Genomic DNA, 16173 nt, shown 5'->3' with positions numbered 1-16173 from the left:
GGCAGGGTTCCTGCCTGATGCTGTCTGGTAGCCAGCAACTCACGTTCCCATTCCACGCTGCCATTCTCTTCAGTGTTTAAATAATTGAACTTACAGCTTTTAGTGTTTGAAGGGTGAGGAAACTCTTTGGAAAAGGGACCTCTTTTTTCCCCTATTTTACATATAGTTTATTGTCAAGTTGGTTTCCATATAACACCCAGTGCTCATCCCAACAAGTGCCCTCCTCCATACCCAACACCCCCCTTCCTCTCTCTCCCACCTCCCATTAACCCTCAGTTTGCTCTCAGTATTCAAAAGTCTCTCAGGGTCTGCCTCCCCACCTCTCCATAACTATTTTTCCCCCTTTCCCTTCCCCATGGTCCTCTGTTAAGTTTCTCCTGTTCCACATATGAGTGAAAACACATGGTATCTGTCCTTGTCTGTCTGACTTATTTCACTTAGCATAATTCCCTCGAGATCCATCCACGTTGCTACAAATGGCCAGATTTCATTCTTTCTCATTGCTATGTATGTAGTATTCCATTGTATATATAAACCACATCTTCTAGATCCATTCATCAGTTGATGGACATTTAGGCGCTTTCCATGATTTGGCTATTGTTGAAAGTGCTGCTATGAACATTGGGGTACATGAGCCCCTATGCATCAGCACTCCTGTATCCCTTGGGTAAATTCCCAAGAGTGCTATTGCTAGGTTATAGGGGAGTTCTATTGTTAACTTTTTGAAGAACCCCCATACTGTTTTCCACAGCGGCTGCACCAGTTTACATTCCCACCAACAGTGTAGGAGGGTGCCAGTCTCTCCACATCCTCGCCAGCATTTATAGTCTCCTGATTTGTTCATTTTAGCCACCCTGACCAACATGAGGTGGTATCTCAATGTGGTTTTGATTTGTATTTCCCTGATGATGAGTGATGTTGACCATCATTTCATGTGTCTGTTGACCATCTGGGTGTCCTCTTTGGAGAAGCATCTATTCATGTCTTCTGCCCATTTCTTCACTGGATTATTTGTTTTTCAGGTGTGGAGTTTGGTGAGTTCCTTATAGATTTTGGATACTAGCCCAGAAAAGGGGCTTTAAAGACAAAACTATAGAATGCCATGTACACTAAAGCTGGTTTGATGCATTTAAGAGAAAGGCTCTGTCCACTTTGCATACGAACATGGCTGTACCTGAGTGAAGTGTTTAGTTAGGACCTTTATTGCACAGAGGGATAAGCAGCTTGAGAGAAAAGTGACCCAGGAGCCTAGCAGAGTGAGCCAAACTCCACAGCACCCCTGGGTGTAATGGTTAATTTCCTGTGTCAACTTGACTACACCACTGTCCTCAGTTTTTTGTCAAACACCAGCCAAGATGTCATAATGAGGTATACTCTAGATGAGATTAAGATTTGAAGCAATAGACTTTGAGTAAAGTAGATTATCCTTCATAATGTGGGTGGGCCTCATCCAATCAGTTGAAGGCCTTAAGAGAAAAGTCTGAGGTCTCCCAAGGAAGAAGGAATTCTGCCTCTAAACTGTCTTAAGACTACAACATCAACTCTTCCCTGAGTCTCCAGCCTGCCAGCCTGCCTTAAAAATGTCAGACTGGCCAGCCCCTGCAAACATAGGGGCCAGTTCCTTAAAATAAGTCTCTTTCTTACCGTCTATCTCTGTTTCTACACACACACACACACACACACACACACACACACACACACACAATCACATCCTATTGGTTCTGTTTCTCTGGGGAACCCGGGCTAACACAGGAGGTGACTTGCCTACCAGGTCCAGTTTTCCCCATTACAAACATCCAGTGTGCTAGTGGGTTTTATGCTTTGAGAAAAGGAGAAGTATAACATCAAGGGGAAAACCATAGCACAGAGGCCCCTGCAGCTCTCTGAGGAGCACCCTCTCTGGAGTGAGTTTCCTTGCTGGCCAGGGAGGAGACAACCATGGGCAAGAGTCACATAGGAGGTCTCCACAAATGCGGGCAGGCAGTGGGGGAGCAGCGGCAGCCTGTGGAGCAGGACCACGTGAGCCGGCTGTGGGTCTGAGCAAGGCAGAGCACTGTCCCTCTAGCCCTTTTGTTCAAGAAGAAAGAAACATAACTGGAACTGCAAACTGGCCAAGCCTAGGAAACATGGGGACGATACCTGTGAGTGTCCCAGGAAGATTCGTGCAAGATTTTGTGTAAAAGCACTGAGTGTTGAGCCTTGTAACATTACCACCAATGGAGCTTTACTCTGAGGTCTCTTGCTAGTGGGGTTTGGACCTGTGGGTTATATTTGCCTCGTACTAAACTGATTGACAGTATCCTGGTACAAAAGCTACTTACAAATTCATTGTCGTGGGATTGGCTAGAAAAATGGAATCACATCAGCAATACAATCTGCTCCTGAGTTAAGCAGAGTCAAGTCAGTTTCTTATGACTCCTCAGAGACTTTAAACCAAATGTGCTTGGGGTGTCTGGGTAACTTGGTCAGTTAAGCATCTGACTTCAGCTCAGGTCATGGTGGTTTGTAGGTTCCAGCCCCACATCCGCTCCTTGCTGACAGCTCAGAGCCTGGAGTCTGCTTCTAATTCTGTCTCTCTCTCTCTGCCCCTCCTCTACCTGTGCGCGCTCTCTCTTTCTCTCTCAAAAATAAATAAGCATTGGCCAAGCAAGGGAGGGATGAGAGAAAGGGAGACACAGAATCCAAAGCAGGCTCCAGACTCTGAGCTGTCAGCATGGAGCCCGTTACAGGACTCGAACTCACGAACCATGAGTTCATAAGCTGAGTCAAAGTCCAACACTTTAACTGACTGAGCCACGCAGGCACGCCCACGTCTCACCAAAAATTTAAAGATGCTTTTCCTGTTACTTCCCACCTTTCTCCCTTTTTTGCTTACAGAACAAATCCCTTAGTCTGATGTGGAAGGCTCTTTTCTTTGCAATCTAGCCTCCTCCTCTCTAGGCATGTTCCCCACACTTTCTGTTCAGTGATGAGCTTCTGCAGCCAAACTCACCATTCCTAGAACCCATCAAGTCCCAGCCCATCTTTCTTTCACTAAACAGGCCTTGTTGGGTTGTTGTGACAGTAAAGGCCTATGTCCACAGGTCCCGTCCTAGCTTGTGCACAAAGGGCCTTCTGGATTTAAAGAAGAAATGTGTAGAGCTACTAGGTTCTTTGAGCCCCTTACACCTCTGAGAAACTGAATCTGAACTAAGAACCAGTCATAACACCTGGGGTTTATATTGAGAGGGCTTTTCCGAATGTTTCCTTCTTTATAGTTTTGGTTATTTATATGCGTTGGTTATGCAGGGGTCCAATTATAGCTTCCTCCTTTAGCCACACAGCAAAGCAAAGCAAAGCAAAGAAGAAAAAAAAAAAAGAAAAGAAAAAGAGTCTCTGGTATTTCCATAAGCTGAGAAATACACCCAAATGCCTATGCAGAATGGTGGTCCATGTGGTTAGGCTGGCCAGGAGTTAACTAGATACATTCATGACCTGTGACAGTATTACAGCTCAAAAGTTTTCTTTCAGGGAGAACATTGTCTCTGGCATTCTCCAAGAACCCTTAGTTGGGGGTTGTCTCTTCTCCCTGCTGGGAAGACTTCCTGTTACACATTCAAGTGCATGGTGTATTTAGGCTTTAAAGTTAAAAAAAAAATTCTGAGGAATGTGGGAGGCCAGAGCCATGTATAAAAACTGCTTTGGAGTGGTTCCGTTGGCTGGTTAAGTGTCAGACTTCAGCTCAGGTAATAATCTCAGGGTTTGGGAGTTCGAGCCCCACATCAGACTCTGTGCTGACAGTTCAGAGTCCGGAGCCCGCTTCAGATTCTATTGTCTCTCTCTCTCTCTGCCCCTCCCCTGCTCACATTCTGTCTCTGTCTCGGTCTCTCTCTCTCAAAAATAAATATTAAAAAAATTTTAATGCCTTTCTGTCTGCCTTCTTTTCAGAACCAAGATCAAAGTTCTTCTATTAATCAGCACTTTTGCCCCCTAATTTGGCAAAGAGGGAGAAGGTCATCAGTGAGGTGGCCAAAGGGCCACTCCTCCACCTCACAGTCTGGCTTTTCCAGGTCTGGCCAGTTCTCCCAGAACAGACTGGCAAATAAAGGCACAGCTCCTCCAGGCCCTGCCCACTAGCAGCCCAGCCACAGCCGCATCTGCCTTCAGGGTTTCAGAAAAGCAGATACAGATCAGAGTCACTCTTGGCCTCTCTGAGGGAAACTGGGGGGGCTGGGCTCCAGGTCAGGTGACTGTCACCCCACTGAAAACACAATTACCAAGCCAATAGGAAGAGCTTATTATAAGCACACACTACTTGCTTCTCGAACTCGGGCCCTGCCAGGAAGCTGCTTTCAAAGAGAGAAGAGGAAGCTGCAGAGGGTTGACAAAAGGAAAGTATGGAAACCTCTCACCTCCAAGCGCAGCCACAGGAGAGGAAGCGTGTGCTCCGAGGACAGAGCAAAGGGGCAGACTCAGCAGGCTGACAGCTGTCCACATCAGAACGCGGCTGCTGGAGGAAGGGTGAGGCGTGGGCTGGCACTGGCCTTTACCCAGCAACTCCCTTCCCTCAAAGTTGTCCAAACACGGCACTCAGAGGAGGGCGGAGATCCCTACAGTCTCAGCCGGAGAACAAGTCCAGGCAAACACTGCTCTTTGAATCATTCATTTATTCACTTGTCACCTGACCGATATTTATGGATCCTCCGATGTGCCTGCTTGGGCACATAAACTGAGGAGATGGCAGTTAGCCAGAGGGCCCACACGCTGGCCGGGGGCAGCAGGACACTGGACAGCATCCCCCAGTCACCAGCCTGTCAAGATTATCTCTTGCTTTCTTCATTTTCCAACTACCAGTGTGATTTCCATTACACCCAGGAAAATGGCACTGACTGACTCAGGATCAAGAGTGTGAACACTGAATTATTTTTCTAGTCCTGGATCAGCACTTTTCACCAGCCTTATCTGCGGCCAATTGCCCCCATTTAAAATTTTTTAATGCTTATTTATTTTTGAAAGAGGGGAGGGGCAGAGAGAGAGAGGGAAACAGAGAGAATCCCAAGCAGGCTCTGAGCTGTCAGCGAAAAGCGTGATGGGGGGCTCGAACCCATAAACCATGAGATCATGACCTGAGCCAAAGTCAGACCCTCAACCAGCTGAGCCACCCAGGTGCCCCCAACTGCATTCATTTTAAAGAAAATTAATGGGACCTAGTCTATAACCAATAGAATAGAGGCTGGGAGGGTAAGTGTTTATTTTCCCTGCTGTGTCCATTCACAAGATAACCAAGAATTAAATAATGCCCCTAACACCGTTAGTGCCTTGACTTGATCAAAGAAAGTGTACAAGTGATAGGAAGAGAAAAGGCAGGGAGGAAGAGGAGAAGAAATGGAGCTTCCTAAGAAAGAAGTCAGGACCTTGCGAGAGCAACTCACTGTGATTGTGGGTAAAGCAAGATTTGAATTTAATAACGCTACTTCCTGAGCCTCTCATAACCACTGCACCAAAGGTTGTAGATCTTTCTGAAAACTGAAGAGTAGAGATAACAGCTGCTTGTTCTCCAAATCTCAACAACCAAGCTTTGGAACGTGGGAGCCAGCAATTATTCAATGTGCCCAAAGAGGCGTCAAAATTATAACTGAAAGACACATTATATTTTGGCTCTCAAGAGAATAACATCTTAGAACCAGAAGTGCCTAGAAAATCCATCTTGAAATTGGTATTTAGCTAGAAATGTATTTTACTGTGTATTTAAAGATGTCCTAGGCAGGGAATTCCACAGCTTCCTGGATGAATCACTCCAGTGTGTAGTAACTTCCTTAACTTTCCCTAAATCCACTCCCCTGAGTTTATTTGTATGCTCTGGTTTTGTGATCAGGAGTGCTACTATTCTGTTTCCACAATTCAGCATCTTCAATGAGACAACCCTCAGTGGGCAGTACGAGCCTCTCAAGCAGCGGGATCCGAGGGAGATGGTGGTACAGGTGAATTGAGAATGGGCTAAACACGGAGCTGGCTAACCTGGCCAATGAATGGAACCTTCTCTGTCAATAGCACATAGCAGAACTCTTGCCTTGAGATACAGCAAGTCCTCCTGCTCGGGAATCTTTAGTGTTGTTTCTTCTCTTTTATTCATTTGAACTACATTTTAAAATATTTATTTATTTATTTATTTATTTTGAGAGAGAGAGAGAGAGAGAGAGACTGCAAGTGAGGGAGGGGCAGAGAGAGGGAGAGAGAGAGAGAGAGAGAGAGAGAGAGAGAGAGAGAAACCCAAGCAGGCTCTGCACAGTCAGCGTGGAGCCTGATGCAGGGTTCAAACTCTCAAACTGCATGATTATGACCTTAGCTGGAGTCGAATGCTTAATCCACTGAGCCACCCAGGCACCCCTGAACTATATTTTTTAATGTCCAGGGTGTTTTAAAAACCTCTGTTGGACAGGACAAGACAGGACAGCCTTTTCAGCAAATGATGCTGGGAAAACTGGATATCCACATGCAAAAGAATGAAGTTGGATCCTTACCAGACAACACACACAAAACTTAACTCACAAAAGATCAAAGACCTAGATATAAGACCTAAAAGTATAACTCTTAGAAGAAAACATAGGGCAGGAGCTTCATGACGTTCAACTTAGCAGTGATTTCTTGGATAGGACAACAAAGACGCAGGCAACAAAAGAAAAGACAGACAAATTGGACTTCATTAGAATTTTTAAAAATTTATGCAAGAAAGAACACCATCAACAGAATAAAAAGGCAACCCACAGAATAGGAGAAAATATGTGTAAATCCATACAGTCCATGTGTAATCCATAAAGGATTAATATCCAGAATATATAGAGGCTTTCTAAGATTTAACAGCCAAAAAAATGAACAACCTGACTCAAAAACAAGGAAAAGACTTGAGTAGATATTTTTCATAAAACAGTATATGAATGGCCAGTAAATACATCACAAGACTCTTAACGTCACTATCATTAGGGAAATGCAAACCAAAACTACAAGAGGATACCACCCCATAACCATTAGTATGGCTACTATCAAAAACCCAGAAAATCACAGGTGTTGGGCAGGATGGGGAGAAATTAGAACCCTTATGCACTGATCGTGGAAATGTACATTGGTGCAGCCATTATGGAAAACAGTATGGAGGTTCCTCCAAAAATTAAAATAGAATTACCATATGATCTAGCAATTCCACTTCTGGGTATATACACAAAAGAACTGAAAGCAGGGTCCCAAAGAGATATTTGTGCACCCATGTACCTAGAAGCATTATTCACAATAGCTAAAAGGTGAAATGGATAACCAAAATGTGTTGTATACATACAATGGAGTATTAATCAGCCTTAAAAAGGGGATTCTGACACATGCTAACAACATGGGAGAATCTTGAGGATATCATGCTAGTTGAAGTAAGCCAGATGCAAAAGACAAGTACTGTATGGATCTACGTCTATGAGGGCCTTAGAATAGTCAAAATCATATAGACAGACAGTAGAGCGATGATGGAAAGAGTTCTGGAGATGGATGGTGGTGATGGTTGCACAACATTATGAATATATTTAAACCCCACTGAACTATAGCCTTAAAAACGGTTAAGATGGTAAATTTTATGTCCTGTGCCTGTTATCACCATTTTTAAAACTGGAAAAGAAAATTACTTGGGAGTTCCTAACCAGTCTGAACCCCAGGCTGCACCTCTGACCAATTACTTACATCAGACTTTCTGAGGGTGGGATCCAGGCATTTGTGGGGTTTTTTTTTTAAGCTCCCCTAATAATCCTCAGGGTTCCTGGGTGGCTCAGACAGTTAAGCGACTGACTTTTGATTTTGGCTCAGGTTAGAATCTCGTGGTTTGTTGGGTTAGAGCATTGCATGGGGCTCTGCACCCTGACCACGCAAACGGAACCTGCTTGGGGTTCTCTCTCTCGCTCTCTCTCTCTCTCTCTCTGCCCCTCCCCTGCTTATGCTCTGTCTCAAAATAAATAAATAAACTTTAAAAAAAACCCTCCCCTAATAATCCAAGTGGTCAAAGCTGAATCCCTCCACACTGCAGAAAAGTAGATGCCATTTCTCCTTCTCAAGCTCTTTAGAAACAACTGTGTGAAATGTATAGGATCTAAGGTACAGTAAAAAAATATATAGAAACTTGTATTATTTAAATATTTATTTCTCTTGTATCTTTTTTTCTACCTCTTCCTCCTTTTCTTCTTTCCTGTTTCCTCCCTTCCCTTCTTCCAAGTATATACCTAATTGAATTTGTTTAAGTTCAGTGTTTGTATGATGCTCTGTCCCCTCCTCCATCAATTTGTCTTCCAAAGCAGAGATTCATGCCTTCCCTGCCTTTCCTCCTCCCAATTTTTATATCTTGTCTCAAGATCTAGTTCCTAACTCACCACCCACTTCCTTTCCTTTACCTTTCATTCCAGAGGTACAAACATATGAATGAATAAACCTCCCATCTAAGTAACATGCCTGGGACTTGCCTTAATTTCTAGCATTCCTAAAATGGGTGTGTCCATCAAGTGCCTCTGGAATCCTCATTTTCTAATATTATTGCACACAGTTGGGTACTCAGGGCTTAGTAAGACATGTCAGCCAATTGAAGAGAAGTCCTCTTTGGGTTCTTTGAGACTAGGTGTGGGGTTAGTTGTGGATGGAGTTGGTGTGGAAAGCAGGACACTTTAGGGGAGGTGGAAAGATGAAAGCTTCAGTGTACCAGTCTCCATGCAAGACCCTAGGGACCCAGTTATGAAAGGCACAGCACATGCCCTAAGGAAATCACAGTCTAAAGGGGACCTAGATAATTAAACTAGTGATTAAAAACCTTACAGTAAGTGCTGTGCTAGAGGTGAGCTAGAGGTGGTTTTTTTTTTTTTATGTCTATTTTATTTTGAGAGAGAGACAGAGTGTGAGCAGGGGAGGGGCAGAGAGAGAGGCAGACACAGAATCTGAAGCAGGCTCCAGGTTCTGAGCTGTCAGCACAGAGCCCAACACGGGGCTCGAACCCACGGACTGTGAGATCATGACCTGAGCCGAAGTTGGACGCTTAACCAACTGAGCCACCCAGGTGCCCCTTGAGGTGGGTTTTATGGAAACTCAAGGAACCAAAACTATTGTGAGGAAATGAGGGAGGAGTCAAGGAAGGCTTCCTGTAGGAGGCCTTAAGTATTAACTTATTTTTAACTTAAAAAATACACAAGTAACATAGATTCACTGTTGTAAATTAGAGTGAATTTAGAAAGAACACTGAAGATAAACATAAACACCTTTTTGAAAATTTTCTAACTTGTGCTGAGTTGGAGGGACTTATGAGACCAAATATATGATCACTTGCTAGTAATGTGCTATCCCAGGATGCCATGCTTAGTGACAAGTACTTGAAAATGCTGACCAAGTGCTATGCTGAAATCAGTGCTCTGCAAAGAAGCAGGTCCCTGGACAGGTAAGAGAGGGAAGACGGGACCCCAGTGTTTAGAGGAGCTCCCCTCCGTTCTCCGATGGTTGGCAACACAAGTTACTCAACCAATGAAAACACTGAGGGGTCTTTCTGTTTGGGGTGTGGCTTGTGCCCCATTTTACTTTTCATTGCATGTATCCCAGAAACATCAAATGTGTGTCCCCAGCTACTTAGGGATGTAGAACATAAAAGGGGATACAGATCAGCTGTTCCTCCACGGAGATACCAAATATGTAGAAACATATAAAGTGAACACTGTGTGCTCCTGAGGACAAGACTACTTTCTGTCTGAGTGTGAAATCTCAGTGCCTATGGGGCTGGCCATAGCTTAGGAATTCAAAATATGTTTTGAGAGACACCTGGGTAGCTCAGAGGGTTAAGTATCCAGCTTTTTATTATTTTTTTAATGTTTTTTTTTTATTTTGAGACAGAGAGAGACAGAGCATGAGCTGGGGAGGGGCAGAGAGAGAGACACACACAGAATTGGAAGCAGGCTCCAGGCTCTGAGCTGTGAGCACAGAGCCTGATGTGGCGCTCGAACTCATGAACATGAGATCATGACCTGAGCCGAAGCCGGAGGCTTAGCCGACTGAGCCACCCAGGCGCCCCATGTATCCAGCTCTTGATTTCAACTCAGGTCATGATCTCATGGGGGTGAGACTGAGCCCCCTGTCAGGCTCCACCCTAGGTGTGGAGTCTGCTTAAGGTTCTCTCTCTCTCTCTCTCTCTCTCTCTCTCTCCCTCTCCTTCTGCCCCTCCCCCACTCATTCTTTTTCTCTACCTCCCTCTCTCTCTCAAAATAAATATATTAAAATTTTTTTAATGTTTTATTTATTTTTGAGAGAGAGAGAGACAGCATGGGCAGGGGAGGGTCAGAGAGAGAGGGAGACACAGAATCTGAAGCAGGCTCCAGGCTCTGAGCTGTCAGCACATAACCTGAAGGGGGGCTCAAACCTACGAACCATGAGATCATGACCTGAGCTGAAGCCAGGCACTCAACTGACTGAGCCACCCAGGTGCAAAATAAATATATTTTTTAAAAAGTCTCTTTCCTGGTTGCACAAATCTGTCAATATATTAGAAAATACTGAATTGTACACTTAAAATAGATGAATGGTATGTGAATTATATGTCAACAAAGCTACTAAAAAAGGGGAAAGTGTCCCTCCTCATCTCTTACCCTTGTGCCTTGGCCACCCTGTTTGTTTTCCTGGAAACAAAAATAGTGATCAGTTTTCTTCTTCCAGAAATATGCAGGTATAGAAATAGAGACATAGAAATATACATGTATTTCTTTCCTTCACCATTTTTTCTTTTCTTTTCTTTTTAAATGTTTTTTTAAATGTCTTTATTTTATTTTGAGAGACAGAGCAGAGAGCGAGCAAAGAAGGGGCAGAGAGAGAGGGAGACACAGAATTAGAAGCAGGCTCCAGACTCTGAGCTGTCAGCACAGAGTCCGACACAGGGGTCAAACCCTCGGACTGTGAGGTCATGACCTGAGCTAAAGTCAGATACTTAACTGACTGAGCCACCCAGGCGCCCCACTTTTTCTTTTTTCTTTAAGCAGGAAAAGGTAGTACCTTCTCTCTCTTATGAATACAAAACCCTTGAGAGACAGATGGAGTCCAACTGCCAGGATGGTAGATATAATGGCCATGTGGCTATAGAAGGGAGGCCCAGACAGGCACGAGAGCTGTAAACCAGGTTCTTAGGCAGGGTGAGCAGAGTTGAGGCTACATCGGTGTTAGGGTAGGAGATGGAGCAAACCAGAGACTGCAGGGAGGGCTTCACTTAGCCTGATACCCAGGCTCCCTGGTCTTTTGCCACCATAAGGGGTGACCAACCTATCCCAGCCTGCACAGGACTTTGTATTTTATTTAGTCTGCACAGGACTTTCTATTTTATTTTATTTATTTTATTATTAAAATTTTTTAATGTTTATTTTTGAGAGAGAGAGACAGACAGACAGAACATGAACAGGGGAGGGTCAGAGAGAGAGGTAGACACAGAATCTGAAGCAGGCTCCAGGTGCTGAGCTGTCAGCCAAGAGCCTGATGTGGGGCTCAAACCCACAAACCGTGAGATCATGACCTGGGCCAAAGTCAGATGCTTAACTGACTGAGCCACCCAGATGCCCCTTATTTTACTATTTTAAAAAACTGTTTGTTTGTTTATTCATTTATTTTGAGAGAGAGAGAGAGAGCGAGAGAGAGAGAGAGAGAGAGAGAGAGAGAGAGCAAGAGGCAGTGGGGGTGTGGGGAGGGCAGACAGAGAGGGTGAAAGAGAGAATCCCTAGCAGGCTCTGCACCATCAGTGCACAGCCCAACGTGGGGGTCAATCTCATGAACCATGAGATCATGATCTGAGCTGAGATCGAGAGTTAGACTGACTAAACCACCCAGGCACCCCAGGACTTTTTACGTTAAAACAGAAAGTCCCAACTCCCAGAAAATCCCCCAGTCCCAGAACTATTAAATCATCCTAGTAAGTTGATCCCCTTCTTCTTTCTCCTCAGGAGACGGTGAGTTTTATTTTATCTTTCTGCGTAGAGGATTGGTTTGCTCTCGAATGTTCCAGGGTGGAGACAGACTAGGAAGAAGCACAGGGTGTAGAGATCTATTCCGTGTAATCTTCTCCATCATTCTCATCTATCATCAACAGAGACAGCAGCATACCTGTTTACAGAACTGAGCTGGGAGGCCAGATTTTCTGCAGGTTTCTTTGGCTCAGGTGCGGATCAGGGAACTTGACCCATTTTGCTGTCTTTCCTATGTGGTTTCTTTTAGTGGTCTTTCTTCTCTCATCTCCTAACCGCAGCTGGAGTTCCCACTTTGACCTTTTGGGACATCCTTCCCGCGTACTTCACGTTCATCTTTCCATGCTGGTCCTTTCTCAAGATGTTGAGCAGGAGCCACCCCGCCCCTTGGAGGGCATTGCTGCGATGTCTGAGCTCTGGGATGGAGAGGAAGGGCAGAACTTCACTGCACTCAAGCATTCTGCTTCTAGAGGCTGTTAGGTTTGGGAGGCTTAGAAGGTGGAGAGTGACAGTCTTCCTCTTAACTGAGTGTTTTCAAGGGACTTCTCGTGCTCTTTCCTTTGTGCTTTTCTGCTAGAAGGGGCTGAGGTCCCAGTTCAGGATGACTCAATTCCTGTCCTCAGCCATTCCCTTTCTTGAGTTTCTTCACCTTGCCAGCTCGGAATCTCTCCCGAGGCTGACGGTCTAGTTTTGTTTCATCCAGCTGATGTTCCTCTGTTCCTTCTTTCTTTTGCCCCTTCTGTAGCCACTCTTCTACTTCTTCTCTGACACCTATGTCGACAGGCTTTGCCGCCCCATAGACAGGCTGCTCGAGTGGACTGTGAGGTGCCAGCAGAGGAATCATCCTCCTTGAAAGTACTCCAAGGTTTTAGACTGTTTGTTGGGGGCACCTATCTGCCTAAAGGTATCATGCTTATAATCATCCTGAGAGCAATAATCTCTGGAGCTCCATGACCCATCTCCTCTGTTATATCTGTTTTCATAGTGGTCCCTTCCTCCTCAGTAGACATCATCCCTGTGGTACCCACGACCAAATGCTCCTCTGCCCTGCCTCTCCTGCAATCATAGCCTCTGTCATAGTCTTTGCTGCTTCCGTTGTCATAGTGATACAGTGATCCCAGCCCCCATATCAATCCATATCCCGGTGTGGGCCATCACGGTACCACATCCCAATGCCCATCATGATACTGGCCTGCATCTTAACAACCTTGACACTTGTCTCCAAAGCTATCATCACCTCTTCCAGGCAGATGGTCATCAAAGCTGTCTGTTGCAAAATGTATCTGCTTTGTCAGAATCCTGATTTCTGTCTTGACCCAAACAATGGCCATTCCTGTTATTCTGTGTTTGAGCAGCAACACCCACTCAGATTCTCCTGTTACATAGAGATCCTTCATTTGAGGCTCAGGGCACTGAGCAAGGACTTCAAACACAAGTCCTCAAATTTAGCATAACCAAAATCTTTGAATCTCTCTGGGTCGCTGCGTTCACATGGTCAATGTACAGCAGTAGTGATACTGAATCCTCCCAAGAATTCCTTAATGGAGTCTTCTGTCACATAGGCAAGTTCACTAGAAAACCAGCGAGGGTGGCAGTACGGGAAGATGGGCTGGATCAATATTGGGTTCTTGAGCAGCCCATGGAGCAGTGGGCAGATAGAATGGGCAAGTGGAGGAGTCCTCTACACATGGTCATCATGACTGTGCCAAGTAGTTGAAATATCTCCTTCCAGGTTATCTGTCTCTTCCATTCAGCTGACTGGTTTGGGGACACAGGTGCTTCTTCCACCAGTTCCCTATCCTCAGCCAGAAAGTCTGTTAAGAAGACAGTCTTCCCTGTCTCATTCCTCTTTTTTGCTGGGGCTGCCATGTTGGGAGAGGAAGAGCAATGGACCCATTTAAGATTATAAATGTACCCCTTTATTGTTAGTAATCTTTCATGCCTTAAAGTTGTCATTACCATAAACTGGGAGGAAATATTTGCAAAAGATATGCCTAAGAAAGGACCGTGATCTAAAATATACAGAGAACTCTTAAAACCCAATAATAAGAAAAAGAATAATCCCCCCCCAAAAATAGGCAAAAGACCCAATCAAATACCTCAGTAAAGAAGATATACAGGGGTGCCTGGGTGGCTCAGTTGGCTAAGGATACAACTTTGGCTCAGGTCGTGATCTCATGGTTCATGAGTTGGAGCCCTACATAGGGCTACCTGCTGTCAGTGCGGATCTGTCTTTCAGATCCTCTGTCCCCTCTTCTCTTAGCACCTCCCATGCTTGTGCTCTCTTTCAAAAATAAATAAACATAAAAAAGAAGATATATAGATGGCAAAATAAGCATATAAAAACATGCTCAAATTATGTGTCATTAGGGAAATGCAAATTAAAGTGAGATACCATCATATACCTATTAAACAGCTAAAATCCAAAACAGTGACAGTACCAAATTCTGGCAAGGATACAGAACAACAGAAATGCTAAATCATTACTGGTAGGAATACAAAACTGTACAGCCGCTTTGGAAGACAGTTTGTTGGTTTCTTACAAAACTAAATAAACTCTTACCTTTTACCCAATGAAGTTGAAAAGATATGTCCACACAAGAACTTGCACATGGATGTTAACAGGAACTTTGTTTAAGATTCCCAAAACCCATAGGCAACCAAGATGTCCTTTGGTAGGTGAATGGATAAATAAACTGTGGTCCATCCAGACAATGGAATATTATTCAGCAGGAAGAAAGAAATAAAGTACTTATTGAACCATGAAATGACATGGAGGAAGCAAATGCATGTAGGATATTAATCATAATTATTTTATAGTCTGTGATATCTTCAGTATCTCAATCTCCCGTGGATCTGATCTACTTCTGTGCTTTTTTTCTGATTTCCAGTCACTTGGTTCTATTTATTGACATAACTTGCAGATTTTTGTTCAAATGCTAAACACTGTGTATGAATAATTGTAGAAGGTCTATGTTTTCCTTCTCCAGAGATCACTTAACTTTCTTCTGGCAGAAAGAATAGAGGCAGGTCACCCTAATCCAATAAAGGTATATAGTACTTTGAGGCTAGTTTTCTAAGGCAAGTTTATTTCCACTTTGTCTTTATTTCCATCTGCAGGCTGTCTAGAGTCTCTGCTGGAGATGTTTTTCAGAGTTTCCACTCCTTGCTGGGCTTTGACTTCCCCTTTCTGACTCCCCAGCTCAATAAGACCATTTCACTTTTCAGCCTGTTATCTCCTTCTTTCTGCTCAGGCTTTTGATATCCTATCTGCATGGTGCATGGCTAAGGAATCAGCAAATGCCTTGGTGGGAAAAGGGGCTGGAATATTAACTCACTTTTCAATAATTCTCTTTTCTCTGGGATCTCCGCCTTTCCAATCCTGGCTCTCTGGCTGGCCATGAACTCCACCCTGAGGCTCCTACAAGCTCCATAAGATACACCTCTCTGGGGGCGCCTGGGTGGCTCAGTTGGTTAAGCCTACGACTTTGGCTCAGGTCAGATCTCACATTTGTGGGTTCGAGCCCGTGTCAGGCTCTGTGCTGACAGCTAGCTCAGAGCCTAGAGCCTGCTTCTGGTTCTGTGTCTCCTTCTATCTCTGCCCCTCCCCCTCTCATGCTCTGTCTCTCTCTGTATCAAAAATAAATAAAACATTAAAAATTAAAAAAAAAAGATACACCTCTCTGCTTGGGTCTAGGTCCTACACTTTTTGCTTATAATTCAGCAAATATCTTGGCAGGGGGGATGATGGAGAATGTCACCCTGATCTCATATTTTCTTTCCTATTATTAGCCCTTTGAGTCCCAGAGGCCTTGGTTGCTTTCTGATATCTTCAAAGTTTTCTTTTTTAAAGAAATCTAATTTACTATCATTTTGGTCTAAATGAGAGATTTAGTGAGGGATTTGGTCTAAAACCAGCTCTTAGATCAGAGATGGAAGCATATGACAAAATACTGATAGCTAAGATACAGTCTTCAGTCTGGCTCACTTATAAAACTATGTGTGGTGTGAGGATTTGGTTCCCCCATCATTTTTCTTTATTTGAACCACATAGAACACTTGCTCTTGGAGGATACCATGTTTTTTGGATTTTATTTGACAAGAATGAATCCTTTTATTTTTCTTCTTTTTCTTTTTTCTTTTTTGTTTTCAAGCAGGGGTGAGGGGAAGACAGGGAGAGAGAGAGAGAGAGAGA

At 44.1% G+C, this 16173-nt stretch overlaps 1 pseudogene; it reads right to left on the bottom strand.

Annotated features, from left to right (window-relative positions):
• Positions 1-12058: 12058 nt before the first annotated feature.
• LOC115289081 lies at positions 12059-13847 on the bottom strand (annotated as a pseudogene).
• Between the last annotated feature and the right edge of the window lie 2326 nt (positions 13848-16173).

Source organism: Suricata suricatta, chromosome 4, assembly GCF_006229205.1.
Source record: "Suricata suricatta isolate VVHF042 chromosome 4, meerkat_22Aug2017_6uvM2_HiC, whole genome shotgun sequence".
In the NCBI taxonomy this organism is placed as follows: Eukaryota; Metazoa; Chordata; class Mammalia; order Carnivora; family Herpestidae; genus Suricata; species Suricata suricatta.
Note: the sequence above shows the minus strand (reverse complement) of the source record. Positions and strands in the feature narration are given on the sequence as shown.